Here is a 20,139-nt window from a genome sequence, read left to right on the forward strand (position 1 = left end):
ACATTTTAAGATAGATGTAATGAAAGCGAAATTTATGCTGGTGATGTAGTTTGAGCATACTTTCAGAACCTTTATAGAAAAAAAATCTATTTAAATAATGCATTGATTCTGATGCATATACTAGGGAACTACTTTTAATAATTTAGAGCTAAATGGAGGTGAGGTTCTGTTCTGAATATTTTTCCTAATACATACAACGTTGATATTTGTGTCTTTTACATCTCTGACTCGAATTATTGAATACACTACCAACAGTTGTAAAAACCATATTGCTGCTGCCTAATTCTTTTTGCAGAAAATGTCACAACATAGTGGTTCAACTGGCTATTCTTGGCTCTCTGGTTTACCTGGATGCTGTTTTTCTTCTAACTGATTTTTTTCTTGAGTTACACATTTTCAAGATACCTCAAAATATTTAAAAAGCATTGCAGAAGTATGAGTCTTACAGTTTGGGTTGTTCAGTGGTGCCGTACTACTTTTCTGTTTTCTTTTTGTTTTAAGCTGGGGAGACTGTTCATAGAAATGCAATAGCAGAGGAATCTCATAAACAAATAGGAAGATTCCTGGTATTCTCATTCCCTCCATATGTAGAGAAACCCAAGGATACTGATGGTCATGCAACATTGCTGACATTGCATTAACAAGACACCAAAGGAGCATATGTTCCTTCCCATAGCAGGTCTCAGGAACTTCCTGGAGGAATGGTCAGGAATTAATGCATCCTTTTTAGGCAATGCATCCAAGAAATGATTGTGGGTGCATTTAATTCATCTTTTGAAATTGTTGTTTTGGGATTTTGTCCTGTCTCATAATTTTGTCTCTCCGCTTATAGAATGCTCTTAAGGAACTCAGACAAATTTAAAACATGCAGAATAGTTGCAATAAATGTTGTACTGAGTGAATAAGAGGTGTTTAGTTTCCTTTTCCTTTGAGACTCAGAGACAGCAAAACACCATAAAACATCTACAGGAGTTACTTTGTTAGAGTTACAGAAGAAAACCACAAATCTTAATTGGCAGGAACAAGGAGGCTTTTCACTTGATTCTTGCTGCAGGCAGCAGGGGTTTAGATGTGGTATTCTTTTTCAGTGCTGGAAGCATTTAAAATAAAAATGTTTGTTTCTATTTCCAGCTCTGTCTCATTCAAACATTTTCTTCCTAGAGTGAAGAAAACTGTACAATGAAGGTACATTCCCCCATCTCTTTGGGAAATGGATTTTTTTTTAACTCTTTCAGTCTTAACCAATATTGCTTACTTCCTGGATGCTTTCAGTTTCTGTGAGGTGAGAAGTGCTCCCCCTTGAAGTCCAGTAGCTGAAAGAGCCATGAGATGTGCTGCTTCAGAAGGCTTAAAGTTCTCAAATGCATCTTCTCTTTCTATTAGTCTTGAAGTGAAAATGTTTAGTAATAGAAAGAAGCATTGATTGCTGCCCTTATTAGGTCAAAAAATCTTCCTGTTAAAAAAAAGATCTGAATGCCACTTAGACTCCAATGGGATATGATTGGATCATCATGCCTAATTTGTCCATAGAAATAGAACCACAGAATCAAACTTTCTGAAATATTGTCAATTATTAACTATAATCTGACTCTGCTATTGCTATTTCTTCCTAAAAAAATTATGCAACTCCTGTTACACATAAGAACCAAAATTAGAGAAGTAATGTAGAGGAAATTTGGTTTCTGCTGTTAGAACTTTAAGAAATAAAGCAGAAAATGCAATGGAAATCCTTGGGGAGGGAGAAGCCAATTATTGATGCGACAATGCTGATTGCTGGAAGTGGACATGCACAGTTATTCATCTAGTGAATTCTGTAATGGTGTCTATTTTTACCTATAGATTGGGCAATTTTCAGGCACTCGTGCAGGCAAACATCACTTTCCAGAGGTAACTGATTTGCATGAGAAGCTTTGGCAACCCAACACAACAATATTGAAAACCACTACATATTGACCTTTGTGCACAGCAGTCTTAGGTTTCACTATTTCTAAGGCTTTATTAAATTAGCAAACACAAGTTGTACAGCCAAAATGGGCTCTGGAAATGATCAGTGCCCTCAGAAGTGACTGTCTCTGGCCACTGTCCTAGATTTTTTCCTCAAATAACTCTCTGCTTCTCCACAAAGTTTTGAATTCTTGCTGTTCACTGAAAGCGTCAGAAGAAACACACTTTCTTTCTTGCCTAGATTATGGATTATTCCATTGCTTCTCAAGCAATTTAAGCCAGAATATTCTGGTTTTAACTTACCCCAATAGGTTAGATTTGACTATTTAAGTGATTGAGTTGATGTATGAGCTGGGGGATAAAGAAAAAGCTTGCGACGACAATACCACTTATTTTTTGCAGTCAAAAAATGCAGATGTGTCATTAAGAGACATGGTTTAATGGTAACAGTGTTAATAGCCTAAATGATTCTATTATTTGTATCAGTCAAAACTTCTTCTGAATTCAATGTGAAAAAAACTGGAAACATTGGGAAATTGCTGAACAACAGGTTCTGAACAGAAGCTACAGCTCTCTGAGTGCTCAGTGTGTTGGTGGTAACTGCTCTACTTCATGCTGTTCAGTGAGTTTAGCATATGAATGGCGTTTGCTTATAATTTAAGCAAGTGATCATCAATTCCTATCAAATTATTAATTAAAAGTCAATGAAACTTGTGAAATGATCAGAAGACTGTGAAGATAGCTGAGACAAGAATTGTGTACTGATTTTAACAGAGATTTCTCTGTGTACCACGCAGAACAAAAATACTTGATTGAAGCAGAGAAGTAATGAAAAATATGTTGCTAATGTAGTTATATAATATAATCATAGATAGGCTGTATTTCCCGTCCTCTGATGCTGTATTAGGAAAAGGAAGGATGAAACAGTCAAGAAAAATTGGGAACAGACAACTCTCTCCTGTTCTACATGACTAAAACCTCTGTTTTTCTGTGTGAGATGGAGTTGCATCTTCAGTCAGACTTAGCAAAACTGTGTTTCAGCAGATTTAAAAATGCTTTTATTGTAAATACTGTATTTATTCAAGTGTATATTTGATTGATAAACTGCTGCATCCAGGCAGATGGTGAGAAAAAAAGTGTATCAATGTACCCAGTTTGGGTCTAGTGGGTACAGCAGTCTTCTCTGGAAGGACCTCTTGTTCTTGGAGGTGTTACAAAATGGTGGAAGCATTGTCTCAATGCCACAGAGAGGGATTTTCTCTTCCTGTTGTTACCAGCTATGTGCATCTCTGTTTCCACGAAAATTGCTGCTTTAAACTCCAGTTGTTACTCTTGCACAGAGAAATCTTGTCACCTCAGTTTCCTGCTGCCATCTGAGTATAGCTGCCCATAATCTTCACTGCTTTCACCGTATGGGAACATAACTGATGTTTTTTGGTATTGTTGGAATGCTAAAGATGAGGTGGTTATTTTTGTTTTTACTTTAACTCCAGATAGGGTTCAGACCAAGCTTTGCTGGTATGCAAACCTCAGAGTCAATCCACTAGATCACTGCATTGCACTTTGTTTCCTGCTTATTTAGCCTGTGGCTGATTGTTCAAATGTGCTCTATGACACTTCTTTTAATGTTAATTGCTGCTAAAAGGAAGTCTAAATTTTCCATTTGGTTTCTTTCTATGAGTTAAACATCATGTTTTTATGCTCACAACAATAATTTTGGTTGTAGAGGGACATGTTTTGACAGGAACACCACACGTAATTTTAAAATTAAGAGCTGCAAAATTCATGACTTATATATTATGACAGTTTTAGGCCTTTTTGTTCCTAAAAAACTGGGTAATGTGAACAAGAAATTTCCTTTAATTAGCTTTGTTTACTGTTCCTTATAATGAAACATCCAAAAAATCTTTAGTCTGCAAGTTTATATTAGTTGAGAGAAGGGGCTATGGGCTGTTGCTTTTGAGACAGTGCTGGTATTGCAGGATGCTGTAGCATTATATCAGTGGCACACCTGGTACATGCAACAGCAGCTAAATCTGCCCATTTTTTTCAAAGTGCTGCCATAACTTTTAATATTTTTGATTTTTCCACTCTTTAATGAAGCTAGCACAACAATTGTCAAGGTGATGAAGTGGTGAGCAGCACTTGAAAACTTTGTCTGGTTCTCTTCTAATAGCAATTAGGCAAGGAATTTGGGGGCACTGCTTGTTTTTCTGTTTCCATAATCCAGTAATCATGCATATTTTCCAGTGTTAAGCCTTTATAAATACTAATAATAAGTTGCAGAAAACTCCAGAAGTGAAACCAAAGTAAAACAAAATTAATAAAAAGGATAAACAGAAAAATAAATATACAAATCATCAGCAGGAACATGTTTAAAGAACAAAACTTTCAGAGGCAGTATAGTATCTGAAATCATAAAGACTCAAAGTGTATACATGAGGAAATGAAAATACTTCCCCGCTGCAAAACAAGTAGGTGACCTTCATAGAAACCTCACAAGAACATGCTTCCTAGTTAAATATCAAAACATTTGGAACCCCTATAATGCTAAATCATTAAAAAAAACCCAAACAACAACTACAACAACAAAACAAAATGAACAAACAAAAAGCCCCCAAAACAAACAAACAAACAAACAAACAAACCAAAAAACCAAAAAAAAAAAACCAAAAAAAAAAAAACCACCCCAAAAACCCAAAAAAACACCCCAAAAACAAAACAAAACAAAAAAACCCCAACAAAGCTCCTCTTGTGAATTGACATAGGTTATCTTGGAATAAAATGTATTGTGCTTGTGAAATTCCAGAAGAATTTGTTCAAGTATTTCAGTATTTCAGGTGCTACATCTTTATCTTCAAATTCCTCACTTAGAAAACAGTGGGGCCAGCTGATATACATCTTCCTCTGAGACAGAATTATGGCCTTGTTTTTGGTCTGTAAAGGACTTGCAAACAGACTAGACTATAATCTAGGAATGAAATTCCTGAAGTGATTGGAAGAATGAAGAAATTTAACAACCAGAACCTGTTTGTCGAGATATTCCTTACTGATGAAGAAATAATCTGAGAGAGATGTAGAAAGAAAATCATCATCAATAGAAAGTCTAGGGTAAAAAGAGGAAGGTATTAGTTTAAGTCCAATAAGAAAAGAGGAAGGGAATAGCCCAATAAGGATTACATTTTAACAAAGATGGATGTAAATACAACAACAGAAAAACCCTTAGATATTGTCAAAATTAAAATTACTCTTGAGATCAAAAGTCCGCCTGTGTATGAAGAGACCTGTTCTGCTGGCACTGGCACACACGGTTGTGTGCAGATATTGTTGTCCTTGCTTCCTTGATGTAAAGATTTCTGCATCTTTGTACATTTTATTACAAAGAAAATTAAACTCATAAACAAATAAAGTTTTGTGATGCAATCAGTTCTAATCTCCTAACAGAAAGACCAATATTTTTTTATTTCCTCTACTTTTCTAGTCTTGGTCTCTTACGTTGCCTCTTTGCTGAATGTCATGTTGCAGTTTAAGTTTCCAAACACCATCAAAGTGTTATATTGTCCTGCTTCCTTCCTTCTCCTTTCATATTATTAGTTTATTTAATATATTGTTTTATTAGTTTATAAATTATTAGTTAAATAGTCATATGATGCTCTTTTTCCACTCTGACAGTCACCTTAGAGTCAAGTTTTTCTTATTTCCTCCATATTTCCCTATGGTTATTTAACAAAAATCCAAGAAGGTTCATTCTGAACTACTGTGATTGCTTCTATTGGAAAAGAATAAATCTCTATTTTTTTTAAATAAGAAGATACTTACTAGTATAAATTGTTAATTCTAAGAGAAAAAAATGCTGCCGCTCATAATGCAGGGATACATAACACACTCCTGTTTGCAGTTACCCAGTGGGTCTGGGGCTTCTTATATAACAACTTAAAATGCAATTTATGTTAGATAAACAAAAATCCATTTATAATGAATTTAAAAAACAAAGGCTTTACTCAGTCTACTGTAGTTTCCTGTCCCTGATGGTCACCAATGATCCTGCTAGTGAAATGTAAGGAAAAGCACAAAACACACAAAAACATGACATTTTATCCAAATATTCTCCAAGCAACCACTGATCAGTGATTTTTGAAACTCCTGAGTCAGAGGTACTGCCTCATATTCAGTGCTGCTAAATATTTTTTTTAACCACGAATTTATGTGCCTCTTTGAATCCAAGTAATCTTTGTTGTATCCACAAAAGAGCTGAACTACACATATGAAGAACCATCTCTGTCTGTTGTGAACCCATCATTTAGTATTGCCTTTCACTGTCCTTTAATTCTTAACAAAGAAGGTGGACAACCTTTCTCTATAACACTCATTGTTAATGCACATCCATCACATTTCTCCTGGTTCATGGCACCTCTTAGATGATCCTGGCTGCTCCTCTCTACTCCTCTCCTGATTCTGTTACGTTCTTCTGTAGCTTTTTGTGACGGGCAGCGTTGGGGTTTTGCTGCTGTGCACAGCTGGCCCTTTGAGGGGACTGTTTCGGAAGAAGTGTCTGGAGTCGGAGGGTGGCTGCCCCTGCCTGAACACCTCGCTTGGGGGAGCACTGTAGGGACTTTGGTAGCAGCTGTAGGTGGGTCTGGAGGCTTCTCTGAGGAGAGTGAGGGCCGGAGGGCATGCACAGATCTTCTAGGGAGGGCAGAAAGGGGAGCAGATGGAGCGGACAGAGCTGCCTGCAACTCAGACAATCCCAAAATTGTATGAAAAAAGGCACTTGCCCACAGGGGAATAGTGGGTAGGGAGAGCATTGCATGTAAACTACTCATACTTCTGTTCTGTCTCCCCATGCTGCTTTTTTATTTTTTCCTTTATTACATTAATTTGCATCCAGATGAAGTTTGCCATTTTAGTGATCTTGGCTGACATAGAGGGAGGTGACTTTCTCTAAGCTGTGACTGTGTTTGGATCCTGTTATTATTTTAAAAACTAAAGGATCTTGTCCCATTATCAAAATCTTGGTTCCCTCCTGAAGGCACATGGACACCTCAGTTGCAATGGGAGGAGATACCCGTGGCAGCAGGGCCACCTGCAATTGTAAACATTTACTACTGAGAATTGCTGTGACTAGGTTTGTAGATCTGTTCCCTGCTCCTCTCTGACTTGTAGCTGCCATGACCTGCATCCTTCATGGTGAAGATCCACCTCAATTACAGTGATTTTGGTTCAGTACAGGGCTGTCCTGTCATTCCAATGTGTGACAATGAACACTGCATTGACATTGCGCTGTGGCACCCAGCTCCTCTTTTTTAAAGAGACACTTATGCTGCAACATTTCATAGCCCATGACATTGATGGAAGCAGTCCAAGTCTTACTGAGTTACACAGAAGTGAACATCAGCAGTGCTCAGATGAAGCATAGGTTGTGTTCCCATCTTTCTCCAGATTCCCTCCCCTCAAGGTTCTTTGTGCTTCACCGATGATAAGGAAGAGCTTGCTCCTTCCTCCATCCTCTTTGTATCTTCCCACACAATTAACAGGTATCCACCTTCCACCTCCCTCTTTAGTTGGTGGCTCCCTTGCCCCTTCCCCCCAACCCAGAAATTCCAACAGAAAGACAGGCATATATATTATGCGTGAGGAGTATTGGTAGGTATAATTTGTCTTTGTTACGCTGTCTCCTGTAACACACCCACTGCACTTTATAAGCATGTTCAACATACCACAAAAATTTATTCTTCTGCCCTCACAGCATAAGCAGATTGTGGGTAGATATGCCTGCAGGAAACAAAGTTTGCATTGTGCCAGTAGATTTTGTGGCAATACAATTTAGAAAAGTTGTCATTGGGGTTGGTTTTAAATTGTGACAGATGTCAAATTCCCCTGACACAAATAATAATAAAGCAGTCTCAAATGAAGAAAAACTAGCTCCAATTGCACAATAAACCCTTTCTGGTATCATGAGGTGTTAAAAGCAAAAAAACCCCACTTTTTTATAGCTGCAAAGATGTAGGCTGAAGCATGTTTTCTGTAAAACTGAGCTTAAAACTTATATCTTTCTCTAGAATTTTTAAAGAGGAGTAATTGATATCTCTTATATGCAGCTTGTCTTCTGTCAGTTTATAGCAGAACTATGGTTTCAGAGGTGCAGATAGCTCAAGTCTGGACAATAACTTCTCTAGACACTTGCAGCTGAAGCCTTATTTTATGCAATAAAACTCTGAAATGAGATATATTTTAATTAGGAGATAATAGTGATAATACCAAGCTTTGTTTATTAAGTAGTCAAAAGTTTCAAATAAGCTGTGAATTTTGAGGAAGACTTTGGCAGGAGATGAAAACTACAACAGCATAGCTCAGAATTCCCTTTAGTCTAGATGTAATCTCATTAGTGCTGTGCAAAAGTTCAAAATAAAATGAGGCCTGGACATTATGTAGATGTTTTCTTTTGACATTCCTAATATGGGAATGTTTTAAAAAAATAAGCACTTGTGTTTTTTAAAACAGACTCTGAACTTTGTAAAACCATCCAGATGGGGGTGGGTATAAGATGCCAGAGACCAGGAAGGAACAAATGTGTTGCTTGTTTGCTAATCACTATGGAGACATTGTGCCTGAGGTCTTTACATTAATTCATCAGTTTATTTGGCCCTCAAATCTTGAACACGTAAGTGATCTAGAAGGGCTTTTGTGTCCCTTTCACTGTCTCACTTCACTGCCTTTCTAGCTCAGGAACTCTTGCAAGTCAGATTCCTGCACTGTGCTCCTAGGGTTTTCAGCAAGCTATATGAACAGCTTTGTTAACACATGATTGCTTTTCAAACACCTGGTCTTTTTTCAGGAGTGCAAGCTATCCAAAACACAGTTTAAATGCATGAAAATACAGTAGGTGTGTATTTCCAGCCATGCGTCAATATGTTTTATGGACTTTCCTAAAAAATTAGACATGATAATTTGCTTTGTAATATTTCTTTGCTCAGGGTACAGTTCATAGGCCACAAAATGCCACTATTAGTAAGACTGAGAGAGAAATAACCTTACTTAGAAGAATTAATATTGTTTCAAAAATAGCTCTTACTGATCAGAAAATTAATCCTGGTATCACCATGGGTAGGTCCACTGACTGCCATCTTGGTGCCCAGCTGTGGAATGGCAGGCAATACATGAAAAAGGAATGGAGATTGTATAAAAGTCATCAACATGGAGCTGAATGGATCCAGGATGCACTTATGGCTCTTGAGAATTGGTATTTACACTTCTTTTTTTCCTTTAAAAGAAACAGATGGCAGCAGCTTTACAACAACCAAAGAAAAGCCTTACTAAAACAGGTTAAAAGTCATGAATAAATTCAGGGAATAATAATAAAGAAACCATCACAAGTTATTAAACTCAAAGATGTAAACACTGTCATGGTGAGACCTTAAGCCATAGATTTCTGGAAGCTGAGAGTACCATGTTTATTGCCCTCTTGTTTCTGACACATCTGTTGCTGTCTACTGGCAGACAGGATGCTGCAAGAAGTTGACTTTGTTTTGAGAAATATACTCTTTTTTTTTTTTTTAATGTAGAGAAGGAACATAAAAAAATGTCTGACTTCCTGACCTCTTCTTTCCCTGCCTTCAGGCATTTGCAATCTGACAGTTGTTTCTTTACACTGCTTTATATGGGACAGAACAGTGCTGAAATAATTTAAAACAGGTCCATGAGGAATAAAGAGATCCTTTCAGTTTATCTACTTTGGGGCCAAGTTTTTCTCTCTAGCACAGCACAGCAGATAAGTTTTGCAGTATGTTTTTGCATAGACAAATGTAATTTTCCCCATTTTATTTTTCTTGATTGCATTAACACAAACAAGTGATCCAAAGGTAGCTCTCTAATGCCACTATGCATTTGCTGAATACAGGTTAACATTTTTGCAGCTTTGAAACAGTGGGTTTTTTTTTGAATGTCCTGGAAAGAAACAATATCAGTTACAACTATAGGCAGCAAATAATTCAGAAACCACCTAGAAAAAGTGTCTGTTCTAAGCAAGTGTCTAGTGAATATCAAAAAATCAATAATCTAGAGCTTTCTAAGAAGTATTAAGCATAATTGGCTCACAGAAAATATGGATAAGAATGAACCTTATGGTCTCCAAAGACATCACAGAAACAATCAAGCGGCAGGGGGTTCAAAGTGTCCCTCTTTAACTTGCATTTTCTCCATGGATGAGGACATTTACAGTGTCCCTGTGATATCCCAACTTTTATATTACTTCTGTTTTGTGGGAATGTTAATGTCAGCCACTGCCCTCTCTTCCGAGATAACGTTAACACAAGTGAAAATGTCCTTTCTGCATCCCTTATAGTCACTAAATACCAGTAAAAGTGCTGAAAGATGTGTATTGAATAAACAGAAGTGCACCTTTGAAGCTAGTTCCATCTGGAAAATAAAAGAATAGACACGTCAGCAAGGCAAGTTTAGCTTACTTCAAAAAGAAAAAAAGTGTGTTGCTACCAGAACCAAGGCTAAGCCAGAAACTTCAAGCTTGATTTAAACGAGGAATTGAATCACAGAATATACAGAGTTGAAAGGGACCCTCACTTGCAGTGCAGAGCACAGTGGGACAATCCCCTCCCTTGCCTGGCTGGTGATGCTGTGCCTGATGTACCCCAGGACATGGTTGGCCTTCCTGGCTGCCAGGGCACTGCTAACTCGTGTTCTGCTTGTCATTGACCAGGATGCCCAGGTCCCCTTCCACGGGGCTAATCTCCAGCCTCTCGTTCCCAAATCTGTCCATACATCCAGAGCTGCCCCATCCAAGCTGCAGAATGTGGCTCCCACTTTCCCTTGTTGAATTTCACACAGTTGGTGATTGCCCATGTCCCTGATTTGTTGAGGTCTCTCTTCAGGGCCTCTCTGCCCTCAAGGGAGTTAACAGCTCCTACCAATTTAGTGTTATGGGCAAACTTGGTATTCCTTTGAGTCCTGTGTCCAAGCCATTCATGAAGACATTAAAGAGTATTTGATCTACGATGGAGTCCTGTGGAACCTCACCAGTGATGGGTCAGCAGTGCCATGTCACACCATTCCCTGTAACCCTTTGTACCTGAGCCACGAGCCAGTTGCTCACTCATCACATGATGTGTATATCCAGCTGAATGGTGGACATTTTGTTCAGAAGAAGAGACAGAATCAAAAACTTTTGCCCTAAATTCCCAAGCAAGTTTCTGAGAGGACAAATGGTGAAATTAAGGAAACAAAGTTTGACAAGGAGAACTTTCAGCTCATGACACCATGCTGGTTGTGACTGATGACTGTGTTGTCCTTCAGGTGTTTTTCAATAACTCTCAGAATAATCTTCTCCAAAATTTCACCATGCACTGAAGTAAGATTCTTGGACCTGTAGTTTTCAGGGTCATCTTTCTTGAAAATTGGGACAATATTTGCCAGATTCCAGTCAAATGGGGCATCTCCAGACTCCCAAGACCATCCCAAGGTCACTGAGGGAGGCCTCAAGCTGGAATTAGCCAGCTCTTTGAGTATTCTCAGATGAAACCCATCAGATTCCATAGACGTAAAGGGGTCCAGCAGGAGTAGCAGATCCCATAAAAATAACAAAATTTAATGAAATGAATAAAATTACAGAATGTGAAAATTAGGTTTTCCTTGTTCTGTTAACTTTTCTGTTACAGCTCTGCAGTGCTCTCTCCAAGGTAGCCTGGGAGTACTTTCTTCCCTCTTCAACTAGAAAGCCACTGGCCAAAGAGGTGTCAACCTTCAACCTGGAAAAGTAGGTGTGCTTGGAAAATCTGTAGGTAAGAGAGGAGGAATGTAATTCTCTCCTCTTATGTATGTCTGAATGTAATAATCCCGCTGTTTATCAGAGCCACTTTTTTGGAGGTTGCTTTCTTCATACCTTTTCCCTTTCCCCTGACTGCCCTGGCCTTTTTGACGGCAGTTTTTAAAGTCCCAATGCTATTCCTGGAGAATAAGAAACAACTTCTCCTGTTTTTAATACAAATCTTTGTTTTCTGTGTCTCTGTGTTTCTAATTTGTGACAGTTTTAGGAAACTGATAACTTCAGAGACTGATCTGTTTTGACTGTTTCGCAAAACCATTTTTGTGTAATTCCCAGAATTTGTAGTCAAAGAGAGAGAAGGAATCATAAAACATATGAAAATCTCATGTTTGTTAAATAATGAGGTTCATCTGGCCAGCTTCTTGGTTGCAGTGTGATAAATCATGTGTCCTTAATAACGAATAAGTAACACTGATGCAACTACAATTCTTCTCTTATTGTCAAGATTAGTACCATTATTAAATCTATATGGAGTTCCACACTGGATATTTAGTCTGCTTGCATATTTTATTAGATTCAAGATTTAAGCACAATTGCAATTCAAGCATAGTTGTAAACCTGAATACTTTATGCTAAACAACACAGAAAAAAAGCCTTTTAACAGAAACCATTAAGCCCAAAAAGGAGAAGTCACATCTGTTTCTGTGCAATATACTTGAAATATGTACTTATAGGACTTTCATGATAATTAATTCTGTTACATTTTGTACAGGTGACGGACTTCTCAGATATTGCTTGAAACCAATCATCCACAGATGTCTATCTCACTTGCCACTTCCCTTTCAGAGAGAAGATGTTTAGATTGCTCATCTTCATCTTACAGCTTAAACACTAATAATTGTGAAGAAATATTGGTCACTGGGTATTTTATAGATGTACCTATCATTTTTTCTGTCTTTAAATACAACTTATCTTGCTGAAATTCTGTGTATCAACCTAGTTGATATTCAGCTATAGCAGTTCGTATGCTGCCAAATCTAGACTGTAATCCACAGGGGACTTCATTAGTAGATAACTTTTTTTTACAGTTCAAAGATTTCACTTGAGAGTTTTAAAACTCTCTAGCTTGCTAATTAGCTTATCTCCAAGGACTGTATTTAACAGTGTACAAACCTTTTTTATTGACATGGGCATTTGCACCCATATCCTTACAGCATCACCATCCCGTGTTGCATTCAAAGACAAATGCTTTTAAACTTTGTGTGTCATAGAAAGGCTTTCCCTGGTCTATCATCTCTGCTTTTGCAGAATGCCTCTCCTTGTCTAATGTACATGAGCATAATCCAGTTTTATATACACTAGTGTCATATATTGAATGTGTTAAGAATGAGAGTTACTGTGGCACTGCAAGGGATTTCCCACAGAGTTACATTTTTTTAAAGTCCAATGTTAGTTATAATTTGTATAATTGGAATAATCAAGTCAATCCCAAACAGGATATTAATCACAAGCCCTGACACAAGACTGTATTCATGAAGTGTTATTCTGTGGATTGCACAGTTTCCAAGCTGAGTAACATTGCTGATCAGGTCTGCGTAATCAATTTCAGTCTGCAGGAACTTAATTGTATGGAAAGAGAAAGATTTCTTTTGTTCCATTAGGACTCATTGTGGAGCAGTTCCAGAGTGCCCCTCCACCACTGAAGTGTTTCAGCTTTTCAGTGTCTATTGCACAGGCTCTGGGTGCGTCGATGTTCCCAGCCCTGTTACCTCACTCCAGGCTTCTATTTAGAGATGGGACAGACTCCATTACCCAAAGAGTGCTGGAGGACAAGTTTTGTAATTTTGGTGGATGCTCTGACAAGATGAGTACCTCAGAAGTCACAATCTTCTCTAGGTTGGTATTGTGCAATCAGTAATGTTTGAAATTTTTACTCCTTCTTTTCATGCTTCAAATAAAGACAGTGTCCTGAAAGATGTGGTCTCACAGTGAGTGTCACTTCTTGGTATACAGAATTGTACTCACATACTAATTGGAAAGAAGCTTATTTTATTGTGCTTTTACAAAGTCATTTACTCTAGTTTCTGTTCCCATGAATGTAGACTTGATCCTTAGTGCAGGTCTATAGGCCTTGGCTGTCCAATTCCAACTGACTTGACTTACTGAGTTTTCATTTTTTTAAATCAAAGTCTATTTAAAAACTTAGTCAGAGTTTTCCTCAGGAAACACACTTGCATGTCCAAATTCTCAGTCCCTGTACTGCATCCCAATATTAATCTGCTTGGGTTGTGCGTATTTAGATGGAACTGTTAGATATAACCCAATGCAAGTGCTATCTAAAAATAACATTTCTTCATGCATTGTTTTTCCCTGTATAGATAGAGGAGGGAATTGGTCTTTTATGCTTTTCAGATTGGGTAAGCACTACTGATCTGAATTCAGTTAAAAAGATTATTATGTGTCTGTTGCTCATTTGTTTTTCTCAGAGATTGCATCTGGGAGAGTTGACATCTTAAAATGACCTGAATTTTAGGTCCAGAGCAGTGACTAAAATATTTTTGTGAGTTTCCATCATTGTAATTTTACTAAAATTCTCCTATTCTCTGTTTAGTTCTGCATTTAGTTACTTTTATGTGTGTGGACTTTTAAGCTCACCTTGCTTCACAGGTGCTGAGCTGATGGACACCTGACACTGGGAAATCAAAAGCCAAAAGTATGTACTGTTGAATTTTCCTGAAACTTTTAGTGTTTAGTTCAAAACTGCAATTTTTAATGGCAGGACAAAGTCTACCTAATCCTTCTTTTTTACTGGATTTTCTTGTTTTCAAGAAGAAAGACTAAGATTTTTGTACAATAATTAATTTAACAAGCAAAAGGAAAAAATATTTCAGAATATGCCCTTGCTATACTGGTGGCATTCATTCTTGAATGTCCAAATAAGTAGTTCACCTAATGGAATTTCTTTAGCATGTGAAAGTACTTTTGGTGTATTTTTTTTTCCTAACATAGTTACGTGAAAAAGTGCATTCAGAATTTATTAATATTGGGCATTCAGTAGGCTATCTATCACTGTGTTTTTGTCTGTTGTTTGAAGAAGTTTGAATTTATTGAGGTCAGTTTTACTTATGTATGCTCCTGTATCCTTGTTTTAAATTATGGTTTTTGTTATGGGGTATGTACTGAATCATAGTCAATTGTATGACAGTCCATTCAGGTTTGGTAATGATAGACTCTAGAAGGTAAGACTCAGTAGCTTGAGAATCACTACATTTGATATTGTGTCTATTCATGAAATGTAAGGGGTTTTTTTGGTGGATTTTCTCCCTTCTTCCTTGTCCAGAATATAAATGATATTAGCAAATTCATTTGTCATTGCTCTACAGCTGCCTTAGATCCAAGGCCAAATTTACTGCTCTTTGTCTTTTGTACCTTTTAAAGTGCTATAATTTCTCCTGCGCTTGAAGTAGAATACTTAAAAAGGTTAAAAAAAAAAAGGTGCAAGGTAAAATGAACACTTTTTCAGTGAAGCATTCTCCTTACACTTTAATCTGATAAAACTTGTTAAACTTGAAAATCAAACCAATATAAATCAATAGGATGTATTTCAAGTTTGCTACTAAGAAAAGATCATGCTGACCGTAGTTCTGGTTGCAAGTACTCTGGCAGAGTCTCTTAGTGCCTTATTTGCTAAGAAAAAATCCTGATCACACAGGAAAATTAACGCTGAAAAACACAGAAACAGAGATGTTAATAAATGCCATGTTGTGCACAGTTACTTTTTATCTACAATACATAAAAAAAATTCCTTGAAGGTATTCTTTATTGGTAGTACTTAATGAGAAGATTTTTAAACTGTTTTTCATTCATGATGTAGAAAACATTTTGCAATTCGTATTCCACCGATTTGTAGAAAAAAACCTTTGCTATTCAAAAGTTTACAGAAAAGAAACACAAGTAGTAGTGTGAATTACCTAAAGAATTGAAGCAAATATTTGAGTGAAATGCTTTATGTTATTTGAGTAGAATTAATTGGTTTAGACCTGTATAAATCTCCACTGCTTACTGAAGAATTATTTTCTTTAGATTTGTTCTTATTTGTGGATTTACTTTCATTAAGTGGTTCAGCTGTTTCCTAATTTAATCTCTACTGAAATAGAACTGAAAGACAGCATTTCACAGGATTTCTGATTAGACATTTCAAACAATATTAACTACCAGTTTAATCTTTTTTTGTTCTCTGAACTGTGAAAACTAATTTTTTTTACATTTATTTTTTTGAGTATACTAATTGCTAGAAGCTATTCCCTAAAGTTGTTTGGATAAAAAATATTCAGAACAGGGATAATTTCTGAGGAGTTTTTCATCTACAGCTCAAACTTCCTCCTGAATCCCTACATGTGCTTGAATATCCCAGTCTGTGGGACATCAAATTTTGTCATGAATTTGTGTGTTTTGGAGAAAAAAAATTAATGAGATTCAGAAAAGTAGCAGCTGAGTGCTCTTTCATTTGATGTAGATTAAAGAGCAACCACTACAGTAAATGTTGAAAAGTTTCTTCAGTTCATGCTGGGACCAACCCCTGCTTGGATGCAAACGTACAGTTTCTATTCCAGATGCACAGTGCTGATGTAGGTAAGTGGTGCTCTGTTCTCTAAAAGCTTTTTGGGTCAATCTGCCAGGATGCTGCATTGCTATGTGCAAAAAAGTACTTCAGCTGTTTTCACCTATTTTACCTACTCACTTGCTAAGTCTTTTCACTGAAGGAAAGAGGACTTTGCTTCAATGGGATGCTGCCACACAGATGTTGAAAACTAAGTTTTTGTTTAATATCTGGGCAGATGTAAATCTTCTTTCTAGGTGCCCTAGGTCATCCACACTAAAATCAGTGTAACCCTGCCAATTAACTTGCCTGAGGGGTATTTCTAGGGAGCAAAATCTAAAATCAGCACCCAAGTTTTTACAGGAAATGTAAGTTCCTATATTCTGAATACTGCTGTGCCATGAGGGTCATATCATTGTCTAGGAGATGGCTGTGCCTGTTAGAGGATCTTTTTTGCTCTTGTCTGGCTCCCATGTTTTCCTTGCGACAGTGAAAGATAAAAGAAAAATGATGCTTCTAGGTATATTTTAGGTGCCACAGTCTATGCCTTAATCTTCACTGAAATAGTCAGTTGTGGTTCTGTAGATTCTGTATATTCCTCTGGACTACTTTGTAAGCCCATTAAGTTTGCATGATTAGCCAAGATTAAGTGCCTTTCTTAGAAAGAGTTCCTTTCTCTGCTTTTCTGTTACCAGGCAGTCCTATTTCCAATGATCAATGAGAGTGGTCAGCTGGCAGCTTTCAAAATTTTCTTTTCTGTCAAATACAAACATCTTTGTTCAAGTGTAAGGAGGTAAGTGGTGCCAGTGCTTGACTGCTGGTACAGATGAGAGACATCCTGCAGCAGAAAAAGTGTTTTCACTATTGTTCAGGCTGCTCATCTAAACCCTTAATTGCATGCCACGTGTACCCTTGAGCAGCCATCTGACTGACTGTGGGCAGACTCCATGCCATCTGAACAGATGGGCATGAGTGTAAGCTGACAAGGGAGCCCATATGTTCCTAAATTGTGAATGTTGAAGAGGGGATCTTAGCCAAGAATGTGCAGATGACTTTCCAAGTCTTACGCGGTTGTCATTAAGAAGAGCTAGCACTGCCAAGTGAAGCTTACTCCTTTGAGCTGACTTTTGCAGCAGTTCATTGTGGAGTGAGTTTCTGGACAACATTTTATCCTGGCTGAACATTGGATGTCCTTAGACTTGAATCTTGATTAGAGACTATTGTGGATTTTCCATAACACTTCCAAGTCTAGTCTATGCTTGTGACACGTCAGGAAAGTACAAACATCTGCTCTTCACTCATCTTTTTTCCTTTTTCTCCAGGAGGATTTGAGTGTTAGGATGTGAAGCTAGGCCAAGAAATATCTCCAGGTTTATTTTCTGTTACATGATCTTCTACTGGTCATGACAAAACACAGATTAAAATAACCAGTCTAAGCAGTTGATATAAACCATTAAGTCAAAGTAGATGTTTGAGTACTTGAAGACAGTTGGTATTCATACTCACAGAGACATAGAATGGTCTGAATTGCAAGGAACACTAAAGAACATCTAGTTCCAACCCTCCTGCTGTGTCCAGGGACACCTTCCTCTAGACCAGGTTGCACACAGCTCTATCCAACCTGGCCTTGAACACTTAGAGGGATAACTAAAATTTGATTATGTGTGACAAATTTTAACATGTTTGACTGTATAGTCAGTTATCAAAGGAAAAAAAAAAGAAGAAAAAAATGTACAAATTATATGATACCTAATTATTTAGTTTTGTTTTATTAAATTTTACTATCTCCTCTAGAAGATAGTAACTATAATCTCTAAGGCATTGTAGTGAAGAGTAATTAACTTCATTATAGTGAAGAGTTACATGTTTGAGGAAAAACTTCTCAACTCCTAAAGGAGAAATAATATGGCTTAGCTAAATAACAGATATTAATCTACTTTTAAAGTTGCATGAACCAAAATAATTAATGTTCCTCTAAAAAGGAAGTTTATTTAACTTCTAGTAATTTTGCCTGCCCCCATAGTAGCTTAAGACCATAAGACAAATCTGTGTGAAGGTGGATTTGTATTTTGAAAACTCCTGTGTGCAAGTCCAGTGTTTTCAATCAAATTAACAAGAGTAGTGCTATTGCCAATCATTGTTTCTTTTGTTCAGCTGAAAAAAAGAGAAAAAGATATGTAAAATGAGACCAATATAATGAGATTTTTTACAAAACCTAGAACTACTTTGTGTGGAAAATGTAGGAATGCTGTACATGGCAGCAAATCTCTCGCAAGTTTCCTGTCAGCATTAGATAGGCTAGTATGGCTTTTTATCAGTACACTTGGAACCCCTCCCCACCTCACTTGTGAGAAATAATATCCCCAACTTGGAAGGAAAAGATGACAAGAGTTACAGTTGAGTAACTTGAAAATTAGTCATTAGTGGTGGAAATCTCTGATACATTTGCAAATAAACATCATGTATGAGCACTGGAACAACGTGCCACATTTCTTTTAAGAATCACATTTTGATTTGATTTGATTGGCCAAGTACCATCTGTCATCTTGGCAATGCCAGCAGGGACCCATGTAAATCAGCACATTCCCAAGTTCCTTGATTGGAGCTGTAGCAAAGTGAATGGAAATCTCCCAAGCTGAATGCCTCATTTGAAAAAGCATTTCTTTCCCTGATTTGTAGTTTGTCATTAATAGCTTGTACTGGGAGCTGAAACTGAAGTTCTGAAGGCTTTGCAAAGACGCCCATGCTTGCTCAGATCTAACACTGCTGTGTGAGTAATTGCTAGTTAGCAGCATGAGCATTTCCAGGCTGCTGACACTGTCAGCTTGACAACTGACAAGTTTCACTCCCATGCCATAATAACCCACAATGAAATGCAAAGCAGAAAGCAAAGATTGCAACTTAAAAAGAAGACAAAAGAAACGTTAGCAAATCTTTATTCAGTGCTCCTGGAACATCCTTATCTTAGCTTAAGAAAGGTGGTTATGAGCAAGAGGGAGATTGCTGCTAAAGTAAGCACAGGCATAACTACAAAGTACAGCTTTGTTGATGACTCCTTTGACAAATACTTCTGCATTGCAAGAGGGTTGGAGCCTTTCAATTATTGTGGTGGTGCATCTTGTAACACTTAATGCCTCATTACAACCCCAGCAGAAAAACAGCACCTTGATGTTTGCTTTACTGACTTCATAAAAATCGGTGTAGTGGACAATACCCTTTAAAGAGTTTTAAGCCTGGCATTCTCAATTCAGTAGGGCTTTGGGGATGAAAGAGGGGAAGAAAAAAGCATTTTCCGAAGGGGATTAACATAATTTTTGCCAAATAAAAGACCTGTTGTCATTTTATTGAGCCAAGTGGTTCAAGGTCCTCTGTCCCAGAAAAGCACCTTGCCAGGTGCTGCACTGCCGCAGTGAAGTAAATACATTTCAGCTTACTTTGTTTTACTGTTAAAACAGTAAGCCTGTACTCTCTGTCCCTTTGGAACATTCACCTCATCCATCTTCAGTGCTCCCTAGTGAGAGTTCCTGTTCTCTTCTGATTCCCTAGGCTGCACTGTTCTGATTTCTTTGGGAGACCATTTTCACATTTCCCACATCACTCAGAGTTACTGCAGTGGCCTAAGAAGACTATCACTGATTGATGACACAGACAGGAAGAAATAGCTACCTAATATTCAGTTGTTCTAATTTTTTTTGGTATTTGAATTTTAGACAAATTTCCATTTTTAACTTGAAATTACTACTTTCCTTTAAAAAAAAAGAACAAATTAATTAAACATAATTAATTTGCACTACAAAAGCATTTTTTCTGTCTTGCAAGT

The sequence above is a fragment of the Onychostruthus taczanowskii genome, unplaced genomic scaffold (genome assembly GCF_017590055.1).
Source record: "Onychostruthus taczanowskii isolate IOZ18803 unplaced genomic scaffold, ASM1759005v1 scaffold8, whole genome shotgun sequence".
Classification (NCBI taxonomy): Eukaryota; Metazoa; Chordata; class Aves; order Passeriformes; family Passeridae; genus Onychostruthus; species Onychostruthus taczanowskii.